General features: G+C 39.2%; 1 protein-coding gene and 1 long non-coding RNA gene across 23 annotated transcripts in view; one reads left to right on the top strand and one right to left on the bottom strand.

Annotated features, from left to right (window-relative positions):
* Positions 1-27,426, top strand: part of SUGCT (succinyl-CoA:glutarate-CoA transferase) — a 743,714-nt gene that overhangs the window by 437,198 nt on the left and 279,090 nt on the right. The window lies entirely within an intron of this gene.
* LOC141573182 (uncharacterized) lies at positions 3,458-8,914 on the bottom strand. The gene is made up of 3 exons (XR_012498849.2): positions 8,673-8,914; positions 6,217-6,350; positions 3,458-5,864 (listed from the first exon to the last, which is right to left on the bottom strand). It is a non-coding gene; the product is annotated as an uncharacterized LOC141573182 (long non-coding RNA).

Raw genomic sequence — 27,426 nt, forward strand, 5'->3', positions numbered from 1 at the left:
TGTGCTGTGGTGTTTGAGTGTTTTAGACTTAGCAATAAATAATGTTTTAAAACTTCCAATGTCTTAGTTGCTGCGCTCTCTGTAACTGTAGGCAAAAATCTGAGACAAAAGAGTAAATTACATCTGATAGAGTCACTTTGGTTAAGATTGTCCTTCCCACCCCATAGCCTCGGATTCTCCTCATGTTTATCATGAATAGTGAAGGAAAGTGAAAGCAGGGAGGAGAGGAGGTGCGTTTGTTTATGAGCTAGTGTTCCTCAAGGAATCAGCTGACAACTTTGACTAATCTTCATGACGTTTACTCTGACATACTTTTGCTTTTGCTTCTCATACTTTTACATCTTTATCTTAAGACTTTCTGGTCTTCATCTGGGCAGCCCAGTGCCAGGGGTCTGTGAGACAGAGGACTGAACCATTTAAATATGTTACTTAATATCCAATTTCATCAAAAGGGAGACAATGGGAACACAAGGCTAAATTCCATTTGACAGGTTTCCAAACTTCAGCCAGTCTCACACTCATTTTATACGAAACTAAGTCATTTCTGGAAGAAGACAAGACATAAAGAGACAAAACGATATGTCAAACTATTTAATACAAAAAGATTTGGTCTTGGATATGTAATAGGATGTTTTTTAATCTTTATTATTTAGATTCAAATCAGCTTATTTTCCGTTGTTGGTCTCGGATTCTTAGGTGAAATGGTAGTTGGTTATAAACTATCCTGTTTAAAACATCATGATGTTCCTGGAGGATCTGTTCTTAAAGCATGCAGATATGATACATCCCCCACCCTTCATGCATGGAGTTAACTGTAACAGGTGAGTGGCCCTGAGCATATAGCGAGGTTCTCCATGTGAGTACTTAGTCAGTACCCACTGATTGAAAATGTGAGCATTTGGAAAGTCACACACACACACACACACACACACACACACACGTGTGTGTATATACATACATACATACATACATACATACATATGCATATTCCCCCTTCCTTTGGTGCAGAGCGACCTCAGAAGCAATGACATGGCCAATGCACAGACAAAAAGGAATGGCCTCAGGGCAGAGAGCAGCATTGCAGTATAACTTATAGGGGGGGTTACAGGCAATCCCACTATAACACGGCTCTTCTATAACACGGTTTCACTCTAACACGTTTTGAGAATGAGAGAAATCACCGAACAACACGGAGGGTAATAAGAGCTTTTAAGAGCAAAAGGTATCTCATTTGAAAATTTTCATTTGAGTGTGGATGTCGTATCAAATTTGACTGCAGAATTTCCTAAATGAAGATCCTTCCTGAAAGAAGCTGAGTTTGAGAGAGAACTTCACAAGTGCTTAGAACTATATAATGAAATTTATAAAGATCTCTCAGCTAAAAGCAAGCAATCTAAAATAACAGATTTTTTGCAAAAAGTACAGAAGTCAAGATAATGCTGAAGAAAGTTCAGAGGATGAAAATATCTTGTCAAAAAGAAAACACCCTTGGTTAATGGTGCTTAGTAGTGATGTTGAAGAAAACATTATTTAATACATATTAATATGTTCTACTTTTGGTGAAAATTGCTTTAATAAAGATATTTGTCTTAATTATAAAAATATCATAGTATGTTTTTAAAAAAATTTTGGAACCTAACCCCCTTTTTTGTACTAGTTCTTTGTTTCATATAACCCTGATTCACATAACATCGCATTTTTAAGGAATCTAACAACCGTGTTATACAGGGATTACCTGTATAACTTTTAAAACTGGTGTGTAAGGGTTGCTGTTTCTACACAGAGCAGAATCATTCTCACACAGTTAACAGTGTCAGGCATACTCCATCACAGCAAGCTCAGAACTCCTGGGAACTCTCTGAGAAGTGATGTGTCTCAAGTGGAAATCCTATACACCAACAATCTTAAATTCCTGAGTAGAGATTATACAAATAGAGACAAGTTGGTTATTTCCATCCAACCCTCCAAACCTCACTGTTTGGCCCTGTATTGAAATGAATGTATTTATTTATTTACTTTTATTGCAAAATTTGCGTAGTGAAAATTTGTTGATGTGCAGTGAATCCCTAGTGGGAAATTACTAGAACTGACAAAACTAGGAATATTTGTTTTCAAATAAATTTTTAAATTGACCTTGATAGTTTTCAGTGTTTCTTAATGTTTGCAAATCTGCTGATTTTACTAAAAGTCTGTTTCTTGCTGTATTAGAGTATAGCATCACAACAAAATTAGCATTCCATATGTTGTTTTGTTAAACATACTTGGTGACTTTCTTTAAAATCCCTTGGGAAATGTTTTGAAATTTGCTGAAACAAATATGCGACAGTGGAAATTAAATGGTGATCATCACCACATTGTTTTTCTGTAAAGCATAGCCTGTGCTTGGACTCGGGAATGCTATCACTGAACACACACCCTTCAGGAATTACTCACGGTGGGTAAGACCTAGAGAAAAGCATGTTTACAGAGGTGGGTAAAAGCAGCTTGCACAGAATCCCAGCACTGCCATGAAGCACATCAACTTTACCAATGGCTGTGGTGGCAAAAACCATCTAGAAACGCTTTTATTGGGGTTTGCTCTTTCCTAAACTAACAAGAGAAACCAGCTGCCCTTCCCTAAAGTCCCCTTTAGGATCTTAAATAGAAACAAAAGAACATGTTTCGTCTGAAATTGGAGAGCTGGGTTGTGTCCCATTGGTGATCACTTTGACATTTAATCATTTATTGAAACTGAGATGTGGAGAAAGTTGTCATGTCTATGTCTTCATTTCCAACTTAAAATTTAGTCCGCAGACATATTGAACATCTGCTGTGCTCTAGGGGCTGGAGTGACTGATAGGAATAAGTCACAGGCCACCAGTACCTCTGCTTTGCAGGCTCACAGCTTAGCAGGGCATCAGTGGGCAGCATGTCAGGGCGCTGGGAGGTACTCGGGGTGATTTCACAGATCAGACGCTTAAGCTGAATCTTAAAAGGTGAATGCGAGTTTACCAGGTAGAAAAGGTGGGAGAGAACATACTAGGATGAGCGGCTGACCGCATAGCGCACTGAGGTGGGAAAAGCTGCAGGATGTTGGTGTGATGGCTGATCGTTCAGGGTCACTGGGGCATGGGGTTCACGCGTGGAGGGACACGCATTTGGAAAGATAGGTGGGCGTGTTTTCTGCCCTTGCGGAGGACCTCGGGCTTTATCTTGTAGAATATGGAGCCTTTGAAGAATTTTAAGAAAGGACAGAAATTGATCAATGTGATACGAGGGGAAGGCAAAGAGACTGAAGACACCGGTGTTTATTAGGAAGCTAGTGTAGTACGCTTGGAGAGGATGACGAGGGCCTGAACTAAAGCATAACAGTGCAAATTAAAAGGCTCTTTTATTAGATCTGAGAAATATCTAGGAAGAACTAATTTCACTTTCAGGAATGAATGTCAGATAGAAGGAGTCACGAGGAACTGCAGAGTTTGTGGTGTGCACGGCGTCGTTCTGTTAGGTAATACGAGGGAGGCGTCCAGAGGAAGAGACGAGAGCTGTTTGCGACACGTGGAATTTGAGGTTACAGTGAAACGTGCTGGAAGGATGGATCTTTGCCTTGGTTCTGATAGGTGAAGCATTTCCTGCCCCCTTAGGGGCTCAAGGCTCTCCTTCCTCGGAGAGAAGGGTCCAGGGAAGTGAGTGGGTTTAACGCTGCCCCCTTACATGTGTGTGCCACCTAGGGGCCCTCTCCCGTCTCCTGGTCGTCCTCAGCCTTTCTAATGAGCACTGGGTAGGTCTGCGTGGAGAAGGGCTCGCTGTCAGTGCAGGCTCCCCTGTCATCTGTGGCTTCTAGTTATTACAATGCTATGCCCTCCTCATACTTTAAGAATTTGTGAAGGTTTTAGCGGTTTCCTTCTTAGCTGCTTTTAGGGCAGTTACCGCTTCCTCCCACGCTCTGCCCAAGGTGACGTAGTTCTGCATCCGGTCTGCCTTCAGAGGGCTGGTCACTTCTTTGGTCCTGGTTCACCTGGCTGCCTTGCTACATTTGCTCTAGGATGAGCTCAAGAAGAGTCACTGTTTGTGATCACTTGGCTTTTTCTCACTGGCAGGGAAAGAACCTCTTGTGGCTTTCTCCATTCTCATCGGAAGAGGTACTCCCTCTATAGAATCAATTTGGATAATTAAAAGAACTGGCAGTTACTTTAGAACATGATCTGAAAGGCAGACTTTGACCAGCTGCTGGCAGGTAGTTAGAGCCAATAAAAAGTGGTTCCTTGAAGATGCTGAGGTTAGAGGTATCTGTCCTCAAATATTCTCAGCAAGAACCTGGATAGACTCTTCTAGATTATTATCCAAATCAAAACTGTTTCCATTACACTGCCTTTACCTACTGCCCTTCTGACACTTCGACACCTTACAGACCTACCTTGCAACTGAGGATAAATAAGCAAAATGCAAAACAAAAACCTAGAGTGTCCCTAAACCTCTCATCCTTCAACGGGGACATAGTGCTTTGGAAACTCATACTATGACCATTGAAAACCTGAGCAAGTTAAGGTGAGTGTGGAAGAGGGAACAGTTAGACACGGGCACAGTATTTTTCTTCTGTGAATTAGATTGGGGGTGGGAGGGGTCAGCAAACTTTTTCTGTAAAGGGCCAGCGGGCTGTAAGTATTTTAGGCTTTGCAGGACTTGCAGCCTCTGTTGCAGTCATTCTGTTGCAACTTAATGCTGCCTTGTAGAACAAAAGCAGCTATAGACAGTACAAAGACAAATAGGCATGTCTGTGTTCCAGTAAAGCTGTATTTACAAAAACGGGTGAAAGGTGGATTTGATTCCACCTGAGTTACAGGATTGATACAGAAAAGAAGGCATACCACCCCTCCATTTTGGTCATGTGGCATCTACATCACAGAGTTTGCAGAGAAACTCATAGAATTCAGGCCTAATCTAATGTAATGAATCCGAATATTTGCCAATGAGATAAGGATCCTACTCTGACATTTAAAATCAATAATAAATGTTCACTGTATGGTCACCCCAAGTGCTTTATGGAACAAGGCAGAGAATCAGTGATTACATAAATATCAGTAGATACATGTAACAAATATGTACATGATGAGAGAAATAACTAAAAATAAAAATACCAAAATATTAATATTTTTTATAACTGAGTTGTGGAATTACTGTTAAAATATGCTAAGTCTCAAACAAAAAGCTTTTATACCTGTATAACTTTCACAATCAACCAAAAATTATTTTAAAATAAAAGAACACTGATATGTATCATAGGGGAAAGGGATGTCCTTAAAATTGTTCTATATAGGAATTAATTTCAATTCATTCTATTTACTTGCTTTAAGTCATGAATCAGAATCTCAGTTTCCTTTCCTGCTAGAGATATGTCCATTCCTTTAGATCACCATTTAACGTCTTGAGAATGAAGATAATGGCATCATGTTAAAAGGGCTTAATATTACTCATATTTACTAATATTAATATCACATGGCCCCTCATAGGAGGAACTGGGTCTAACATTCTGTATCCAAGGATGGAAGGAACCAGATCCCCCCGATGGTCTGTTTTCTTTTCTGTTGGTGAACTGGACACTCCGAGAGACACATTTCTTAATTCAGAGCAGCCTTTTGGTATATTGAGAATGAAGGCACTTTTCCAACCTCCAAAAGGCCCAATATTTGTCTGGTCTCGATAAAAAGCACTTGCTAACTATGTTCTCCTAGAAGTAGAACCACATCCATCTTCTTGTACCCTGGGAAGAAGGTAATCCAGGATGGATAGCCAGGCCTTTCAGCCAGTAAAACTGGGTTCTGGAGAGGTAGGGTGGGCCCTAGACGTAGGCTGTAGAGGTGGCCGTGTGTCATTATCAGGGCTGGCTGAAAAATAGGCAGAATTCATCATTATTATCTTTCCATTCCCCCTATTAGTGACTTGCTCTCAATTCTTTATTTTTACTCATTCATTCTCAAGAATCTAATGCACAGTTCTCATCCCCTAGATCTCTTTGTATTCCAGACATTTATGAAACCGGCTTTCTGCTTGTAGTCACACTAGGCAGAAACTGTTAGCTAATTTATGAAACTCACTGATGACATAAAGTGACTAAATTGTGATTCTGCACAGGTATATTCTGCAGTATAAAAGGGAACATGATTTTGAGGAAAGGAATAAAGGTCTAATGGTGAGTAAGTTTTTACTGGGGCGTAGGCTATCACCATTGCATCTTACACAGTATATGTAAGGTCCATAGTATATATTCAATGCATGTTTGTAGATTGTTGAATGATTCTGCTTCACTTGGTACATCTGCAATTCAGTCTTCTCAATCTTGGGTTCCTGTCTTCTGCCCAGCACATGATCAACTAAACGAAGAAGGAGTAGAATTACTACACTGAAAATATTTATTAAGGGAATTCAATCACAAGTCTCAGTTACTTACCAAAGATATCACGAATGTTAGACCCACAAGTTCCTTTCGTCGAGCCCTGTTTTCAGGACATTTGGCCATTGTGACTTTGTCTTGGCTCTGCTGTTATTTTTCCGTGGTGTTAATGTATTCCTGACATATTTCAGAGACCAGCTTTGTCAGTTACTTTGAGGGGTCCCATGAATTTCTCTCTTACACTTTTGAAATGAAATTTCAGAATTGAATCAAATTTATTGTTTCAGTCAAAATGGATATGATTTACAGATGTCTGATCCCTTAAATACAGGTCTAAAAAAGAAAGCTTTTCTATCAACTTCGGTTTTTGTTTTCTTGTCTCCTCTAAACAAGAACTAACTCTAAGACATTTTCTATAAGACTATATTGTGTTAAAAACATCAGTGCAAGTTAAACTAAGTACATTCTATTTGCTTATGTTTTAAGGTTTGTTCATCGGGGAAGTTGTATAATCCACTAGCAAGTTGTGTGTGCCTTTTCAGAATGTGATTATTGCTCATAAAAGTGGTTTTAATTGAAAATTTTATGTCATGGATAGCCTGTAGCAATCTTAGATCCACATACCTATATTTATGTGTCTATAATTTATTTTTTAAGATTCCCTATACAACAGTATTTTGAAATTACTAAAGCGGTTTTCTTTCTTTTTTTTGTTACTCATAGGGTAACTTAGAAAAGTATTGCTGTTATGTTCAACTGTTGGCACTATTGCAGGCAACTAAAAGCTTAGGAAAATTATCCCCCGCCTTTCCCCTCCAAAAGCCACATCTAAAAAGGTCACAAAAGGAAACACACAATTCAAATAATCTCCATGCTGTATCTGAGATTAACTTGGACACAGATGTTTTAACTTACAGTTTGATCTGGCGTAATATATACATTTAACAAAATCCTGTTTTGTATTGCTTCTATAAACACTGAAGTCCGATAAAAGTATATTGATTTTTCTGCTATTTAAGAGCTTTTGAACCAGTGCTTAAAGCGGGTATTCTCTAAGGCTTAAATTAACTCTTTCAGCTTTGACTATGGTTTTTGTGTAGGGGTATGTGTGTGCATGCAAATATGTGTTGGTTTATGCTTGAAATGGATTAGAATGGCAAACCATTTTGTGGTCTGCAATATTTTACTTGCTAAGGATAATCATTAGACTTTGTTCTTGATTTTTTTCTTAGAAGATGAAATGATTCAACACTGTTCATTACTGCTCATTTCCTAACCACACTGTACTCATTATAGGCCTAGATATTATCTAAAAAGTTTCTGAAAATATTAATGCAACATGAATAGGGTTTTCCTCCCCTACCCTGGGCATTTCAATATGGACATCATACTTCCTCCTCCTGGCCTTCAGGCTTTCTGTCCAACTGACCTTAATGTGAGGGCCCTCCCAGAAGTGGCTCGGTACACACCATTCTTGCTTTCAAAGTCATGCTCACACTCTGTGCTTTCTTGGCAAATATTTAACACCACCAGATTAACTTCTCTCCTTGTGCAGGAGCACGGCAGCCTCCACAACTGTGAACAGCCTTCCCCCACTTACTTGTGTCTTCACACCAGAATTGTAACCTTGGTAACTCCTCGGGGAAAAGACCTCTCCAAATTTAAAACATAAAAAAGAAATGTACATTCAGCAACACCACGACCTTTTGCAGCTACAGAAACTCTTGCTAAGTGGAGTCTGTTATGATGGCATAAGATAGGTTCTGAGATAGACAAGACACTGGCTATTCTGAGGGCTTCTGGGGCGTTGTCATTTACAAAAGGTCATTCACACAAATGATTTCATTTGAGCTTCAGTGTAAGTTTCTGAACTTGGTGTTTCAGGTATCTCTACTTTGCAAATGACCACACAGTCTCTGAGAGATGATAAGTGTAGAGGCAGGAACCTAAATTCTGCATTTCTTTTATTTCACTATGCATAAAGACCATGTGTCTTTGGATATAATGGACAAACAAGCATTTAATTCAGTGCAAAGTTAGTCAAATGGCTATTTTGTGATGTTGGACCACATTTCTTAATTTTTAAATTCATCATCCAGGTATACAGTAAGCATAATGTGTAAGAAATGTATTCCTCCGTAGAATATTTATCTACTAATCAGACAAACTCGGGCACACAGACACACACACACACACACACACACACACACACACACACACACACCTTTCAAGGTCAGGGGATAAAAACATAAGCAAAAACAAAAGTTAGAAATCTATAAGGTATTTTGCAAAGGCTTCTTACCTTAAAGAGCTTTCTTGAATGAAACTTATAGAAAATACAAATCTATTTCAGTGTTTGCATAAAAACCACTTGAAAAAGAATTTGCTTCTCAGCTCACAGCGTGGCTGCTTCACTGATCCACAGCGGTCACTGCCAGCTACTCCCCTTTGCAGATCGTCAACACGAGGCAGGGCTTGGCCAGACGTCTGGCTGGAAAATGACACTTGTAGACATGTTTGGCTCAGGAAACCCAGGACATAGTCTCAGGTACAGTTATTATTTGTTGGTGTCAGCATTATAGGATTATTCTGTATATGCTTTTTGAGATTTTCTTTAATTTGTACTTTATAAAAGTAAAATATCTTCTGTTAGCAGAAAATACCTAATAAGTTCCTCAACAAGAATGGGGATTCTATCAGCAATGGTAGAAGGCAAGGAAGTAGTGTAATTATAAAGAAGGTGGGTTTAAATCCTCACTCTCCTACTTACCAGTTGTGCAGTCTTGGATAAATTAATTTTCTTTGAGCCTTGGTTTTTCTCATCTGCAAAACATAAATAATAACATCTATCTTGAAGTGTTGTTTAAAAGATTGTAGAGAATATGTGTATTGGCCCAAGATGACATTTGAAGAACTCAGGTATTTAATTTACGTGAGGAATGGCACTTGGATCGTGAAAAGCCTCACTCGAGGACATATACACTGCCAAGGCCCTGTAACTCCATTACTTGAAACACCAAGTAAGGCAGACGGTGTTCAGGGAGCAGGCCCATTAGACTGGAAGCGGCAGGAACCGTAACCGCAGGGCAGTAAGCCCTCCTCTCCTCTAGGGGCTGCCGAACCTTCGGCCAATGCACCGGCGCCGGATCAGTCACGTGTGAAACGTCATGCTTTTGCACAGTATCTCTTCCCACATGGTTTTGATTTATACTTATTTTATCCACCAAATTCGCTTTTATGATCTTCAGCTCTGTTGAGCCAGCACATCACTGCAGGAACAGGCTGGCTCTGATTCCGCTTCTCACGGCCCTGACAGAACAGTCAGCTTAATTTCCGTCACAAAATCTTGGTGGCTCTTAAGGGTGTCAAAGCTCAGTGCTTCCCATTCCAGGTTAATCGGCAACACAGTGGGGCCCAGAGGAACCTCCTTTAGACTTGCGAACTCAGCAACGTGGATTGACAAATCATTGAGAAGACACAAATGTGGGTTTGAATTTCTACTGTAAAATCTCAGTTATCTGAGTGTCTAAGGATCATAAAAATGAACTTGTAATTAATTCATTGGTAGTTGAGAGTTACATTATAAAAACAATCATACCATCTGATCCCTTTGACCTGTGGTCTATTCTATACATAAAATTGCATTAAAGAACTTTTAATCTTATTAAAACTCCAATCCTAACCTTAATGATAAGGTTGGTATTGCCTTTAATGTAATTAATTGGAAATTAATAGGCCGTTATTCTCTCACTAAAATATGAACTCAGGTACCCAAAGTTGATGGCTTGTAGCTTCCATAAAAATAAAGGCTGCACAGGAACACTGTTATCAAACCTTACATGGAAAATGTGTGTTTCCAGAGAAATGACTACATTGGGCTAGTAGTTCAGTGGTGATCGTATTACATTCCAGAAAATAAGAATTGTTTCAATTACCAGAAGTTGCTGCTGCTTTTAGTAAGACTGACTGATTCTAAACATTTTTGGTGGACATGTTGTATGTATTTCACTCTTTACTTTTTAAACAGAATATATTAAAGATAGTTTTTTCTGAAAGACATGGGGATAACATTATAGATATTTATTCTTTCATTTGTTTAGTCAGCAACTATTGGCTGAATGCCCGTCCAGTAACAGTTACTGTATAAATGGAATTTTGGAGAAAGAGAATGTAGCTATGTGAAGAATGGGGACAAGAGTTCCAAGCAGAGAGAACAGCATGAGCAAAGCCCTGAGGTGGGAAAGAACGAGAGAGGTTGCAGAACTGACCGAATGGGGCAGAGAGTTGGGGAGGGAATGAGAACGATAGATAGGAATGCAGTTAAAGCTGAGGGGTTATTAGTGTGCATAGTAATTGCCCATAATTTAAACATCACCAGGATGCTGTAGATTCTGTGATGCGGGCGATGTCTTTATTTTGGGATGTTTTTAATGTCGTTTTCTCCGGTTTCTTCCTTTACTAATTCTTTGACTTTGTAGCAATTATTGCATCTGATTCTTATAACGAACTCTTCTTTCCAATTTCAGATAAGGAAACTAATTAGAATTATGTCTACAGAGTAAAAAAGTCATGAATTTGGAACACAGACTCCTCTGGGCACAATATGTAAGCTTTCACCAATGGACCACTTTCCTTCTACAGCTCAGTTTCCTCATCTACAAAACAGGCTCATGATAAAAATAACACGTAAACGCTCTTTCAGTGTGTAATTTGACCTACAATGGTTTGGTAAAAGATCTTTAAAAATCAGTTGCACGGTTAATCTTGCTACATTTCAGTTATCTGAAAGTGATAACTACTTCTTTAAATAACAGCACCCCTAAACATTAATATTTCTGCATTTTGGAAATGCATGTAATTATTTCTATTCCAAAAGTCTAGACACTAAACGTTCCATGCATGGACACACAACTATTAACTCTTTGAGGGGAGGAGCTGTCTCTTCTATTTTTATATCAACTGCACTGTTTGCCACAGTATTTTGAGCAAAATAGATGCTCCAGAAAATGTTTCTTGAATGGATCCATAAATGAGTAAAATTTGTTGGCATGAATATGACTTAAATTTTTGCTAAATGCATCAGAAGTCATCACCCTGCTGCTTTTCTGTCTTCAGAAAAGCTTTTGTCTGGCACCAGTTTCTTAAAAATAAAGGGTGTGTATATGGTATTCTAGAATTCTCCGGGAGTATGTAGGGATGTGTAAGATGTTCTTCAATGATCTCAAGAGAAAAGGGCTAGAAAGCAATGCTTTAAATAGAAATAAAACCGTTTCAGACAGTGGCCAACCTCCACAAAGTATCTGCAAAGCAGCAGTTAAATGACAAGTGACTTTTCTCCTTGGTTGTTGTGGTCCGAAGCTGTCCACTTACCTCCAAACCTCACTCCTGGACAACTGCAGGGAAGAGCTGAGTGGAAGGGCAGGGGTGGACGAGTGCTGACAGCTGTCCTGAATGTGGCATCTCATTCCCCGTGGGCCCAGGTCTGCTTAGCATTACACAGCTTAGCTCTGGTCAGGATGTGGTCAGTGTTTGTGGGAAGGTGTATGAGAAATTGGCTTTCCTGGAGGAATGCTCCCGAAAATTTACACCGTGCATGTGAATTTTAGTCTAGAAAATTGCCTACAGAAATTCAGAGGGGAAAAGAAAACTTACTGGTTTGGCAGCAGGGAAAATATTTCTTTGCCTCCCCTAAGACAAAGTCCACAGAGCTCATAGTCTATATGTGAAAAGAGAAAAATTCATTCTTGGAAATATTTTGGGATCACCAGCTCTCAGATGGCTCGGGGTCAATTCATTAGGGGTCCAATGATTCTGGAGAGTTTTATGGGGGTCAAGGAAAGAAAGATGAAGAGTTGGGGTGGGGACCTTGTAAAGATGACGAGTACACTTGTGATAGAGCTTTCCTTGAAGATCATGAGGAAGTCGTGAAAATTACTGATCTGTGCCTCAGCTTAAGGGGGATTTCCTTTAGTTTGAAGAGCCATGGTGGAAGAAGGCATTTGGGGGAAAACCTTCACACTTCTGAAAGAAATTTATGATTTTAATCTTGTGATATTGCTGTGGTGTTTAACTCTTCCTTAAGCATAAGCAGCTAAGTCGGTGATGTGTGAGTCCTGATGGCTGGAGATTGCGGTGATGCAGGGGTTAATCCAGAGCAAAGGGTGTGTCTGATAAGGACCAGGGGTGTCTCCTTATTTCTACATGGGGTGGTGTCATTGGTAACATCCATTGTGGCATCAGACTTCTGTGGGACCTGAGCAGACGAGATGTTAGCCATGTGAGTAAGTGATTATCCGTGATGGAGAGACCTGTCCTCTGCATTGGGCTGAGAAACTCCTAACTGAGGAAGGATGTTAGAAATGCATCCCATCAGAATGTGTGAGCACAAAGGTTCACTTTTTGTTTCAGCTTCAGCCGTGACCTCTCAAAACTGCTTGCTCAGCCTTTTTTTAACACCAGAGCAACTTAACAACAAATCCCGTCTTTTACCGACGCTGTGTAAAGCAGCTCCTCTGGGCCTCTGGCTTTGACAGGATTGATTCTGAAATGGTCCTGTGTCATCCAACCCCGAGCCATCTGAGAGCTGATGTTCTGTTCTGTTACCCTTAGAACAGAATAATCAGACAAGGTTTTCCAGAGTCCAGCTGTGACTCTTTAGATTGTTGTCATGTTACAACAGAACGACTGTTTGAATGGAAGCCAAAGATGTCCTTGAATCATTTGGTGTCAGGGCACTGATGAGCTCTGCAGACATTTCAAATTCCTCTTCCTTTCCTTCTCTCCATCCCCTTCCACCTTAACCAGGTGTGACTTAATCCAGTGTCCTTTTCCCCTAAGTAATAAGCTCATGCATGCGTGTATATGTACATACATAAAATTTAGGTATATATAATTGTTTGTATTGTGAAGTGAGTTTTCAAAAAAGTGGGTTTTTTGTTTGTTTGTTTGTTTGTTTGTTTGGTAAGAGCTGGATACTCTCCTGGTCTGTTTTAGTAATAGGTATGTGGAAGTGGAGCTCCAGTTTTCATTGCATCCTATGGCTCTCAGAGCTAACAGATACCCTAGTGATCTGCTAAGCCAACTCTTGGTTATTAGAGATGAGAAAACTGAGGCTCAGAGTGTGAAGAGCTTTACTTAAGATCACACAGGTAGTGAGTGGCTGGCAGAAGTAGACCTGACCCAGGCCGTGGAATTCTGATTCTCTTTCCTCTGGAGCACATGATTTGAGAGCTTTATTCATATATTTTACTTATCACATTTTTCTCCACTTAAAATTATCTATTACAAATGGGCTAGTTTTATTCATCTATGATGTGTCCCTTGTTTTTCATGGTAAATGTATGAAACTATTTTATTCTGAAGTTACGTTACGTGAATACATATAATTTTTGTCTGTCTGGTATGCTCACTGCTGTCTCTCCTTCCTCTCAACACATCTGTCTGAGGAACTCCCACTTATAACCGAGGCCCAAGTCCTCTGTGAGTCTGTTGAAAGTAAGACCTTCTCTGGACAATACTCTCCCCTCACCCCACAGCTTGTCCTGTCTGGCAACCCTTTGGGTATATGACTGAGCAATTTCACATTGTGATCGATCGATTGATTGATTGATTGATTGATTGATTGATTGATTCTCTTATCTCTTTTTATCTCCAGTTCTATAATATAGAAAGTGGATTTTGTGTAGACCAACCTCTAAATAATTTAAAACCCCTTTCCCTTTATTTTTAATTTTGTTTCTAAACATGTACGTCATCTTGAAGGGGATCCTATTAGTTCACTCTCCCCACAGATTATTGGTAAATCAGTTTTTAGTTTCAATTAACTGACATTTATTGAGCACCTAGTATTGCAAATAACCATAGGACTTGATCCTGAAGACATCATCATATTAAATCCTCACTACAGTCCTGCGGAGTGAAGTTGTCCTGTGTGATGTGTGGGTGTGGAAACGGACTTGCAGAGAGTGCACATCTCCCTGAGGGTGTAGTGAGTCTCTGAATCTGAAATTCAAACTCAGCTATTGAAGTCCATATTCAAGATTTTTCCACGTTACATCCATTCTTGTCTCATTAAGCACTTTGTTTAGTATGCCTATTTTTCATCAAGATACAAGAGTGGCAGGGGGTAGAGATTTTGGAAGTTTTGGTGTAAATTCTTTGGATTATCTGCCATACGCATATCTGTTCAAAAATCACCACCACCAACATAAAAAATGTTTAAAATGTTAAACTTTTGAAAGAAGTGGATCCTTTGATCTTTTGTTGTTATTGTTATTGTTGCTTTTATTTCTGTTTATATCTGCTCTGATTTAATTTCTTACCAATACTTTTTTTTTTTTTTTTTTTTTTTTTTTTTTTACTAGGAACGAGTATTCTAACCAGTAGAAGTTCAGTATTCTAACCATTGGAAAATAGTTCTTAATTATCTAAGGATAATGGACAAGAGAGGATGACAGTTAATTTACTCATTGGTTCAAAATGTGGAATTTGTTGTCTAGAAGCTTCCACTAAATTCTTTGTCAGAACTAATCAATAGCAAATATGAAATTAAGCTACTTGGTTTTTTTTTTCTTTTTTCATTTTTTTAAACTCAGAAGTCCTATTGGTTCATTAAGTAGCCATATATAAAATGGCAAAAGGGAAGAGAAGTTAGAACTCTCTCAGGTTTCCTCAAACCAAAGCACCTGCACCTGAAAAGTCGTGAGTCATGTGTAATGCTCTCTGGTGTTGGGAAAACTAGACAGCACTGCTGAGTTGTGATAAATCAGTCTTTTTTAATTCACTGTTGCTCATTTTGGGCATTTATCAATTAGAATTGAACAGTAAAAGATGGGTTATTTTTCTTACATAAACTTACAAAATAAGGGTCGTAAAGCTTATTTAGCTTTTGGAACAACTCAGCTCTCATGGCAAAGCAGAAATGTGTTTGAAACAATTAAAATAATGAAAAGTGTTTCTCTGCTGGTAGAGCAGCAGCATGAAAATTTCATGTGCGCTGTAGCTTTGCAGCGTTTGGATATTAACTCTATTTTGTCTTCTGTCTCACAGCTGTCCACTAAGGGCAGCACGTTTTGAAAAGCAAAAGGGACAGAAAGTAGTGCCTGCTGTCACTGGAGGAAAATACTCCTTAGATGTGGTTTGCTGAGAAGCTATTTCATCCCACCAAAAAGATAAAAATATCTCTCAAATCTGGTGAGAGCAAAGGACATGTGAATCAGAGAAATCAGAAGGCTCTTGGAGATCTGAGTATTTTCACAGACCTAATGTATGAAAGTTGGAATGAGGTGGGAGGGGAAGGCTGGTTAACATCGTTGCTGGTCAGTATTGTTCAGGTGGTCAGCCATACCAGAACGGAGGAGTTGCCAGAATTGTCCTTAATTTTATAGACAAAGGCTTGGCTGAATTTTGTTAGAGCCATTGTTTTCAACTATTTTTTTTTATATTAATATTGATACTTTTACCCTCTTTTTTGCAATTGCCTATCTTTTTGTTCATCTATTAATACTAAATCTTTATTACTTTCTTTTAATTAAAAATAAATCTGATCTGTCAACCTCTTTTTAAATGGGAGAATCATGGCTATTCACATTCATTTGACCACTGATATATTTAGTAGTTTTCTTTCCATTTTATCGTATATTTAATATCTATTTCCTTCTTTTCCCTTTGTGAAAAATGTATACCTATTTTTTGAAATTATAATTTATTTACTTTATTCCCCTTGCTGAATTAGTTTTCTCTTCTAGTAATGGTTATCTTCACTTTCCAGTACTCATGCTCTCACACGTGTTTCTGTATTATCACATAGAATCAAGATACCAAAGTTTCTTTTACCAACATACTGTATTTGTCCAGGAAGATAAATGAAACCTATAGAAAACCTTTGCTATCTAATCATCTTTTCCTATATCCTTACCCCAAACTCCTAAGTTTTACTGAGATAGTGTAATATTAGCACAATATGTTTATTAAAATTTCCCTCATGGTAGATCTCTCTTATCTCAGCAGTCCTTATATAACATGTATTTTATACATTTCTAGACAGTCTGTGAGTGTATCATTATCTATAAATGTAATTATATGTTTATAAGATGTGCATATATGTGTATGTATTTATTTCTCATTAATGTTTCCTCTTAATCTCTCTTCTCTTGGGGCTCCTGTTCATGCATATTGTTTCAATAGATTTTTAAAAATACTTTCTTTAGTTGGATGTGTGGATCATTTGTTACTTGAATATCTGCATATCCAAAGATGTGTTTGTTTTTTTCAAGCCTAATAATGAGTGGACATTCTTTGGGTTGTAGTTCTTTAGATAATCGGTAGTTATCATTTTGCTGTCTTCTAATGTCCAAGTGTGCAAATGAGAAATCTGATCCATATAGGATTCTTCTTTTCTTTTTGCAAAGTAACTGTCATTTCAATCTGGAAGACTGTAAAATTTGGTTTTAAATCCTTGTATTTAAAGAATTTTTTATCATATGTGCCTAAATGTATTTTATCATCATTCTATTTAAAACTCCATGGGTTCTGTCAAGTCTTTCTTTTGGAGGATTTTAAAAAATTATTTGTTTAACAATTATTTTTTCTCTATCAGTTACTTCTCCTCACCCCTTCTCCCCACAATTTCCATTCTTCAGATGTTAAGGACCCTTGGGTTTATCTTGAGTTGACTTCTCTTTCTCTCATGATTTCTATCTCTTTGAATGTTTTCGCTTTCATTTCCTAGGCTATTAATTTGACCCTTGACAGAAACCATTCTCTCCTTCAGTGTATGTAACAAATTTTTTCGTTGAAAGATTATGGTGGTTTTGGTTTTGGTTTTTTAAATCCTTGGGTAAGGTGCCACAAGTGGTTGTGGTTGGCGAATGGCAGAAGGGCTGTTGTCTCTGACCTCAGTGCAGTAACGAGCAGGTGGTGAGTTTTATGTCCAGATACCAGAAAGCTTCTCTGACCCCTGGTCTCTACATGCAGTCTGGAATGTTCTTCCTCTTCAGTGGTTCTCATTCCGGGCTGTCCGTTAGCATTGGCTTGGTAACATTTGAACAATACCAGTGCCCAGGCTGCACCACCTTAGCCCAGTGACATCAATCTCTGATTCCTTACTCCCCCAGGGATTCTCACGGGAGCCACAGTTGAGGGGTGTGGTGATCTCACAGCCGGCTCCAGCCACTTAGTGGAAAAGACCCAACCTGTCCACTTAATTTAAATGGGCTCGTCAACACCTCACCCTGACACTTTCTAGTAGCATTGATATTTTCTTTTTTATTTAATTCTCTATTTGTGTATTGTCTGCTTCCTCTTCCCAAATAGAATGTAAGCTCCATGAAGCAAGAGCTTTGTCTAGTTTATCACTGTATCCCCAAATCTCAGAACAGTATCTAGAACATGTAAGCACTCAATAAATATTAATTCACACCTGCAATACAAAATCACAAAATTGTGACTTTATCCCAAACACTGTGTTTGGCCCCAAGGACAGTACAATAATAAACAACAACAAGAGTAGCAACAACAGACAAAAAATTTACTAGCAGACCTCGTTGTATTGTGCTTTGCTGTTTTGTGCTTCACAGATGTTGCGTGTTTTACAAACTGAAGGCAAGACCCTCCACCAGCAAAAAGATCCCCACTTGCTTTGTTGCTGTGGTCTGAACAGAACCCGCAATGCCCCCAGGGGTAGGCCTATAGTGCTCTCTGCCCTCATAGAGCTCACAATCAACTAGATTATGTTTTTTAAACATAGTATCTTGTTAGAACCACCCAGAAAAATAAATGGTTAAACAAATAAAGGAGAAACATTTTCCAGTTTAAAGACGGCCACTAGCATCTTGTCTTTTTATTACAGTTATCATCAACACTCATTTACACAGTTTGATGGACTATGTGGTTTATGGAAACTGAAGTGGTTTGGGGGCTCTGATTCCTTCTGCCCTCCCTTGCAGCTCAGTGCTGTCGGAGCTGGGAGACAGCACAGTCTCCTCCCCCACACAGCCTGTCCTTTTGGGGGGGGGTCCTCTTGGTGGTCCAGGGCCAGCACCAGCCTTCCTGCTGTGGTTGGGCTGCAGGAAGTACTCTGCAGTCCCTCAGTTCAGCCGGACAGACACATGAAAGGGCCCAAGAACACACACAGAGAAAACACATAAACAACAGTACACTCATCCATTTTTATGGAACGGACAGAAATGGTGTGGGGGTGCTTTAGCACATGGGGTGTCTAGATGCCAGAGGGTTTAGTCAGGAGACAGTGGCTAACTCTTGACAGCAGAATTTCAGTGGAGGGAGCTCAGTGGGGGAGAGCAGGACCACAGGCGACAGGCCAAGGGAATGCTATGCAGAGTCCTGGAGACTAGCTACTACATCCTATGAGGCCACAGCAAAGTGTCCTCTTACTGCTCTTAGGGAATCCTGCCTGGACAGAGCGTGCTCACTCGCTCGTTAGGGATTGGGCAGAGGAAGCATTTCCTCATGCTCTCCTTCCTTCTGAGGTCACTTACCAACCTGATCAGATATATTAGAGGACAAAAGAGACAATTTTAGAGCAACTAATTCAACCATTTGAAACAATCTGCATAGCCAGTGTAGAAATTGTAAGAAAACTAACCTCAGCGTTAACTAGCTTATCTAGATTTATTATGTCTTTAATTGTTAAGCCATTAGAAAAGCGTAACTCTAGAGCTTGTTTTTGCAATGCAAACTTACAAAGAGAAATTAATTAGTTGATTGAAACATGAGTATGAACAAGATATATTTTTTCATATATAGTACATATGGTGTATATATAATATAGATTATGTATATATTATATGTGTATATGGCTGTTTGTCTAAATGAGATGACAAAAACCTGCTGTCTGTTTTGCTGCTTATTTAATCATTAATTCAATACCTATTTATTGAGTGTGATGGGCATGGGGTATATAATGGTTAGATTTTTAAAACGTTTACAATTAAGTGAAGGAGGCAGGGCATTAGAACTCTAATTCCAGGTGTGGTCTTACTTGAATAAAAATGGTGCTACGAGAGACTGGTGTCGGGGAGACCACCTAAATGGGGGGTGGGGGTGTTAAGGAACATTTAAGCCTAGAAGGAGTTAACCAGCCAGAAACTACTTTCCATTTAAGGGTTCCTAGAAAATCTGCAAACTTGACATACTTCATAGTTGACTTTCAAAACTAAAGGAAGAAGAGGGACAGTAACTTGTTTTGGTTTTTATTGTATTCTTGGAGAAAGATATGGAAATTAATTTTCCCCCTAAAGTATATTCATTGTGGAGGAAGCCTAAAAATGGACTACTTTTTTTGTTTCAAAATTGTGATTTTATCCCATACATTTAATATCCTACCTCCCAAATGATGTGTGTGTATGTGTGTGTATAATCTCTTCCCTGATACATATTGGGTAAAACACTGTATTTGTACAGGAAATAAGAAATAGGAACACCCACGGGCTAGAATATTTGAATAATTTCCGCAAGATGTAGTACAAATAGAACATAATCTAGGAGGTTCTGCCATGTACAGCAGGGGAGGGAAAAGTTGCCTGGAAAGTAACCAGAGAGAATCTCAGAGTCCCAAATCACCTCCATGTTTGTAAAGACTAGCCTATGAAACTAAAGACAGGAAACCATCGAACACAGAGGTAAATGTACCTTCTCTTGCATGACTAACTTGGGAAAACAAAACTCACGAAGCATCATCATCCTTCTTTCCACTTTCGTACTGGAAGTATTTAACAGGGACACACAAAATCACTCACAGAACCTATTGTAAACTCCAATACTGGACAGACACACACCACTTTTATGAGGATGAAAAGGGAAAAGTCACTAGGAGAGACTGCTTCCAGAAATAACAAGCAAACATAAAAATATCCTCATTTTCCTTACATGGAGTCATCGCAGATTATAAACCTGCACGTATAATGGGGTCTCAAAATGGACTCATTCCTTTGAAAATGGCCTCACTGGCAGGACTGTGAAGTCTGCGTTTTATGATATAATTTATGTTATTTTCAAATTGAGGACATATTAACAAATTGTGTAATGGTTTTGGTGTCTCTCAACAATAATGTATTTGAATTCCATTATTACATTTCACAACCAGAACTAAAGTTCAGTCACTATTTGCCACTAAACAATTATAGTCAAGGCATAGGGTCTTAAGGATATTTTTCATTAATAAAAGTAACATAATTCATAATTTAGGTATTTGATAGTCTTCTGGTGGACACTGGTTTTTATCTGTCCTGAAGATATACTGTGGCCCAAAGTTACAGTGTTCCTACTGCTACTATAACAAAGGCCTTTCATTGAAGGCCTGCTCCTCCTGCCAGTTACTGATGCAAACACAGAATTAGGTTGCTGAGTAAGAGCAATTGCATGGAGTCAGGTGACTCCAATTCTCTGTAACCACTTTGCCCCAATTTCCTCACCTGTACATTGGGGAACTAAGACTGGTTCTTGCATTCGGTGAGCCCTTAGGTTCATGTCTGCACAGAGCATGTGCTCAGTACATATTAGCTCTATATCCAGAAAGGTTAGGAAAGCGATGGTTTAATAATGTCAATATATGGCATTTTCATAATAATAATCATCTTGATTTTATTCTTATATCCTAGATATTGGCATCTTTTTATTCACAAAGAACTTAGGTATCTCTATTTCATGTATAGGTATACCTTCCTTAAAAACTAAACCAACACAATAACAAAAAACTGGCTCACTATGAAGATATGATTTATTGAACACAAAAATTGGCAGCTCTGTAATGGGCTTTACAACATAATACCCTTAAATAACAATTAACTGGTTATCTGAAGCTTTTGAAAACAAACAATTCATTGAATGAGGAGGTACATCAGTAAAGGAAGATATACTTTTTAAAAAACCTAAAACTAAGTAAAAAGCAAAGGTGAAAAAATAGCCTTTGAATTCCTGCTATAATATAATAATCTGAACCTTAACGGTTATTTGTTTTCTTGAATATAGAAGGAGACAGATATTTTTGGTAGTCTATAAACTCTTCTGTCCTACATGGATACAGCTTTCCTTGGTTCTTTTAACAAATACATTTTAGCATTACATATTTGTCTTAAAGTGATCATTAAACATCAGCTATCCTTACTATCAATAATTCAATGTATATTTTCCAAAAGACACCTTTCTTGGAATTATCTGATGATCTTTAATTGAGTCAGTGATTTTATCTTCACATTCAGATAATTAAACTTAAAATCAAATCTTTTTTCAATTTAAGACTTTTATTAAAATGTAGCTAACATACAATATTATATTAATTTAAGGTATACCCCATAGTTGTTCAACATTTATACACCTAAAGAAGTGCTCACCATATGTCCAGCACCCATCTGACACTGTACCATATTATCACAATATTATTGACTATATTCCCCATGCTATATATTACACCCCCATGACTTACTTGTTTTATACCTGGAAATTTGAACTCTTATTCCCCTTCCCCTTTTAATTTATCAATTACAGGTGACATTCAATATTATATTAATTTCAGGTGTACAGCATAGTGGTTAAACATTTATGTAATTTAAGAAATAATTCCCCTGCTTAGTCTAGTGGCTACCTGACACTGTACATAGATATTAACATGCTATTGACTATGTTCCCTATGCTTTACTTTACATCTCCATGACTATTTTGTAACTACCAGTTTGTGCTTCTTAATCCTGTCCCCTTTTTCACTCACCCCCAAACCCCCTCCCATCTGGTAACCATCAATATATTCTCTGTATCTATGAGTTTGTTATGAATTTGTTTCTGGTTTTTGTTTGTTTGTTTCTTAAATTTTGTTCTTTAGATTCCACATTTAAGTGAAATCACATTGCATCTGTCTTTCTCTGTCTTACACTCCACTCAGCATATTACCCTCCAGGTCCATCCATGCCACCGCAGATAGAAGAACCCATTCCCTTCCCTGGCTGAGCAATATTCATTGTATATATGTACCACCTACTCTTTATCCATTTGTCCATTGACAGACATCCAGGCTTCTTCCACATCTTGGCCATTGTAAACAATGCTGCAATGAACACATGTCCCCTTGAAGTAGCATTTGGGTTAATTCAGATAAACACCCTGAAGTGGGATTACTGGGTCCTTCTTAGTCTCTTCTTATAGCCTTTGTTTTAAAATCTATTTTGTCTGTCTGATATAACTATTGATACTTCAGCTATTTTTGTTGTTATTTCCATTTTTGTGAAATAACTTTTTCCATCCCTTTACTTTCCGTTTGTGTGTCTTTCAGTCTTTTGATCTGAAGTGTGTCTCTTGTGGGCTGCATATGTAAGGGTTTTGTTTTCTTATCCATTCAGCCATCCTATGTCTTTAGAGTGGAGCATTTACTCCATTTACATTTAAAATAATGTTGATAGATATGTAGCGATTGCTTTCATTATTCATAATTTTAATCTTTTTTTTTCCATGTAAAGAAGTTCCTCTAACATTCCTTGTAATACTGGTTTGGTGGTGGTGATGAACTCCTTTAGCTTTTTCTTGTCTGGAAAGCTCTTTATGTGTTCTTCAATTCTAAATGATAGCCTTGCTGGGTAGAGTCGTCTTGGTTGTAGGTCCTTGCTTTGTATCACATTGAAAATTTGGTACCAATCCTTTCTGGCCTGCAAAGTTTCTGTTGAGAAATCAGCTGAGAATCTTATGGGAACTCCCTTATAAATTACTAGTTGTCTTTCTCTTGCTGCTTTTAGGATTCTCTCTTTGTTTTTAACCTTTGCATTTTAATTATAATGTGTCTTGGTGTTTGGATTCATCTTGTTTGAGACTCTCTGCGCTTCCTGGGCTTGTATGTTTCCTTCACCAGGTTAGGAAAGTTTTCAGTCATTATCTTTGCAAATAGGTTCTCAATCCCTTGCTTTCTCTTTTCTACTTCTGGTACGCCTAGAATGAGAATGATGTTATGCCTGATGTTGTCCCAGAAGTTTCTTAAACAATCCTACTTTTTGGATTCTTTTTTCTTTTTGCTGTTCTGATTGGGTGTTTTCTGCTTCCTTGTCCAAATCACTGATTCAATCCTCTGCTTTATGCAGTCTGCTGGTGATTTCTTCTAATGCATTCTTCATTTCAGTTATTTTTTTCTTCACTTCTGACTGGTTAGTTTTTATGGTTTCTCTGTCCTTTTTTATGCTTGCTGTCTCCTTGTTGAAGTTCTCACTAAGTTCCTTGAGCATCCTTATAATGATTGTTTTGAACTGTCTCTGGTAGGTTGCTTGCTTCCATTTTGTTTAGTTCTGTGTCTGGAGTTTCTCCTATTCATTCATTTGGGACATATTTCTTCATTTCCTCATTTTGGCTGCCTCTCTGTTTGTTTCTATGCATTAGGTAGATCTGCTGTGTCTCCCAATCTTGTCCAGCTGGCCTGTGTGTCCCTGGTACAGTCTCCTTGGTCACCTACTCTATGTGCTCCAGGAGTGTCCCTTCTGTGGGTTGTGTGTGCCCTGCTGTTATGATTGAGCCTTGATTGCTACTGGCATGTCAGTGAGTGGGACTGATCCTCAGGCTGATTGGCTGTGGGATTTTGCCATGTCCATAGCTTACAGGCTGCTGTGTGGGAGGATTACCTCACTGAGTGGGATTTGCCCCAGTGGGCTCTGGTGCCTATTGAGACTGCCCTTTGGGCGTGCCATTTGTGGGGCTAATTGGCCTGTGCTCTGCTGTGGTCGGAAGCCAACCTCCAAGTATGTTGGTTCTGAAGCCTCTTGCAAAGGGCTATGGTCTTGCGAAGGCCCAGGTCACCCACTGCCTGTGACTAGCTGAGGAGTACCTGGCAAGAGCTACAAAATGATCCATGTTTATTCGCTGCCTGTGCTAACCCTGGAGACATGTGGAGGAGGCTACGCTGCAAACCAAGGACATCTGCCACCTGTACCAGGCCTGGGGTAGCTTCACAAAAAGCCAGGACACTCTGTAGCCTCTTGCCACCTGCCGGCTTCCGTAAGGTTCAGCCCCTGATAAAGCCTCATGAGATACATACGTTGGGTGAGGTAGGATCTCAGGGAGTCACTTGAGTGGGAAGAATTGTGGGCAAGAGGTTATGTAGACTCCAGTTTGGTGCCATTGCTAAGCCTGGAGTGACTCAGCAAAAGTCTCAGAGCACACTGAGGCCAGCTGACACCCATGTGTGTCCTGTGGACTCTGATCGTTTTTCAAGAAAGAATCCAATGAGGTTAAGGCTGGGAAAGTGCCTCTGGTGTTGGGAGAGTTGGGTGGGATGGGGTCTCAGTCAGCCAGCAGGGTGGAGCTCTGGAGCTCAGTAGACCAGTCAGATTTGATTTGGCCATGGTGGGGGCGGTCTCAACACAGGAAAGATGGCAGCAGCCTGCCAGCTGCATGGGAGGAGGACTTCCTCACAAGGAAGTCCTTACTTTGAAGGCACACACCTCAATTTGCCCCTTTTATGCCTCCGACACCCCCCAAGTTACCATCTCTCTGCCGGAGCCCAAGGTGAGTGCCTGCACATGAAAGAGTCTGTGTGTGGGCCCTTTAAGAGGACATCTTGGTTTCCTGCAGCCTTCCATCCCAACTGGGTGGTCTGAATCCCCATTGTTTTTCACAGCCAGATATTATAGGGGCTCTTCTTCCCGGCACCAGTACTCTGGGCTGGGGCGGCCAGTGTGGGACTGGGATCTCTCACTTCTTTGGTGGGAGCCTCTATGGCCGAGATATCCCTTCCTTCTGGTTCTCAACCACTACATGGAGACTTGGGGCTAGCCTGTTTCATGTCTCCACCTCTCCTACCAGTCTCAATGGGACTTCTTCTTTATATCCTTAGTTATAAAACTTCTGTTCACCCTGACTTCAGATGGTTCTCCAGTTTAATTGTTCTATAAGGGTAATTTTAGTGTGTTCACAGAAGGAAGCAGACACAGTGTTTATCTACTCTGCCATTTTGGATTTCTCCCTAAAATCATTCTTAAACATATAAAATATAAAGAATGTTTTCATACTGAACCAATGGTTCTTTTCATATCGGTAGCATGCTTTTATTTCTATCACAAATACATAAATTGGCAAAGTACCCTATGGGCTACAATAATCCTGATGACTTAGAACCAATATTTTGTCATAATTGAACAAGTCCTGAGCCCATCTACCCTGAATCTTTGGATGAAGACAAAACTCATCCTGCTGTGCACCTGGTCAGTTGTGCAATGCTGACCAATGAACAGCTGTTAACAATAAGGGTATTGTGCATATGTAACACAGTTCATGATCCGGTAGTTAGTCTCTTGATAAATGGTGAAACACTAGGGAATATCCTCTTGCCAGGATGCCTGCTTCATAGAAAATACTATGTCTATATTGAACTGTACGCTTAAATCTTCTCTCTATATATCTTGATGGACTCAGGCTCTAGAAGGTCACATTAGCCTTCCCAGTTGGCTTTGAGGGGTTAAGCCTCTGTCAGCCAAGAAATGGCCATAGAATGTGGCAGGGAATGTAATTTTAGGAACCATTTTCTGTTGACTTATTTTACCACTTGAACAAAAGTCCGTATCATGTTTCTTCCCATTGATGTGGGTGTGTCCTTTTGTGTGTATTCAGGAAAGGCTTCCGTTTGTTGAGTGATCTTCATGCAAACATCTTGGAGTGCTTTACAAAAGAATTTTAAAAATTAAACCAAACAGGATATGAAACTGTGCTGCCAAACAAGTAAGTTTTTAGGCATGATTTAAATTTAGTTAATGACATAAAGAGCTAAATCTGTGAAAGGAAGCACGTTCCTTGGAGCAGAGAAAAAGAAGCAGAAAACAGATATGAATATTTTGTGTAAATCTTCCTTTGAGTAGCTCCAAAAATGTTCTTTTAGAAGTGTAACTGGAAAACCCCAGGTTAAGCAAGTTCCAAGGAACACTGTTTTATGGGAAAAGACTAGATAATATCTTCCATGTGTGTAGTGATCTACAGATTACAAAGTGTTTTCCCAGCCATTATCTAATTTGATTGTCACATCATCCCATCAAAGTATTTAAGGAATGTGTTATCCCATTTTACAGATGAATAAATTGATGACAGGAGATATTAAGGTATTAAAATCACTTAACTAGAAAGTGTTAGAGCTAGGATTCGAATATGGATCTTGACCTAAATCTGGTGTGCTATTTATGGTATCATGAGTCTGTGTCATATCATTTATGCTGGATATTTTTCTCCTGCCCTTATGGTTCTCTGTCTCTGAGGTAATAGTGATGGCTCTGGCTTCCCAGGGTAACCTGGCATTCTGCTCCCTCTCTGGAAGAACTTTTGCCATTGTTGTGTAAGTGGGAAATTAGAAAACAGGGTCTTCTAATGCAAACACATTGCAGATGATAATGTCAGGACTTAATCCTTTAAGAACATTTAAACTGACTTTGGTGCTTTCTCTTTCAAGCCACCATCCAGGTGTTCCCAGAATCCTCCCCAAGTAGATGTGATTGGATTGATCTGGGCATCAGCTCCTGTGATTGTGGGTAGATTCTCATGGTAAGAGACTATAGTAGGGAAAATGGAGACATTTTAATGAGTGTCCTATCCATTGCTGGCTCAGACCAAGGGTGGTTATTCTAGGACCTCTGAGGATTCTGTGAGCATTGTGGCTTCAGACAGTGAGCCATGGCCTTGTGGCCGAGGGGCAGGTAATGTAGCACTTGAACTGGTTCTTGAGACATACAGTATCTATCTCTTTAAGGCAGATCACTCAGAAGTGACTGCTACTGCTGTCAAGTTTTGTGGTTTTGCCTTTTCTTCTGAAAACACATTTGATTTCTTATCCAAAGGGATCCATTTTCTTTGATACTACTTTAGCCTTAGACATAGCTGGGAAGGACATGGTTTTGTGACCTATAGATCTTCGGCAAATAACATGTGGTGGGGCCAACAGCAAGCAGCTGAAACCACATCTCTGTGAACAGCTTCCTGAACAGGTCACTCAAGCCAAATATCAGCCCAAATAAGGCAATGGGAAATAGAGGGACACCACCTGGGCAGGTGGGGCTTTCCAGAAAGCAAGCAAACTTACGGATGTTACT

Source organism: Rhinolophus sinicus, chromosome 4, assembly GCF_057876585.1.
Source record: "Rhinolophus sinicus isolate RSI-liver-muscle chromosome 4, RSI-T2T, whole genome shotgun sequence".
In the NCBI taxonomy this organism is placed as follows: Eukaryota; Metazoa; Chordata; class Mammalia; order Chiroptera; family Rhinolophidae; genus Rhinolophus; species Rhinolophus sinicus.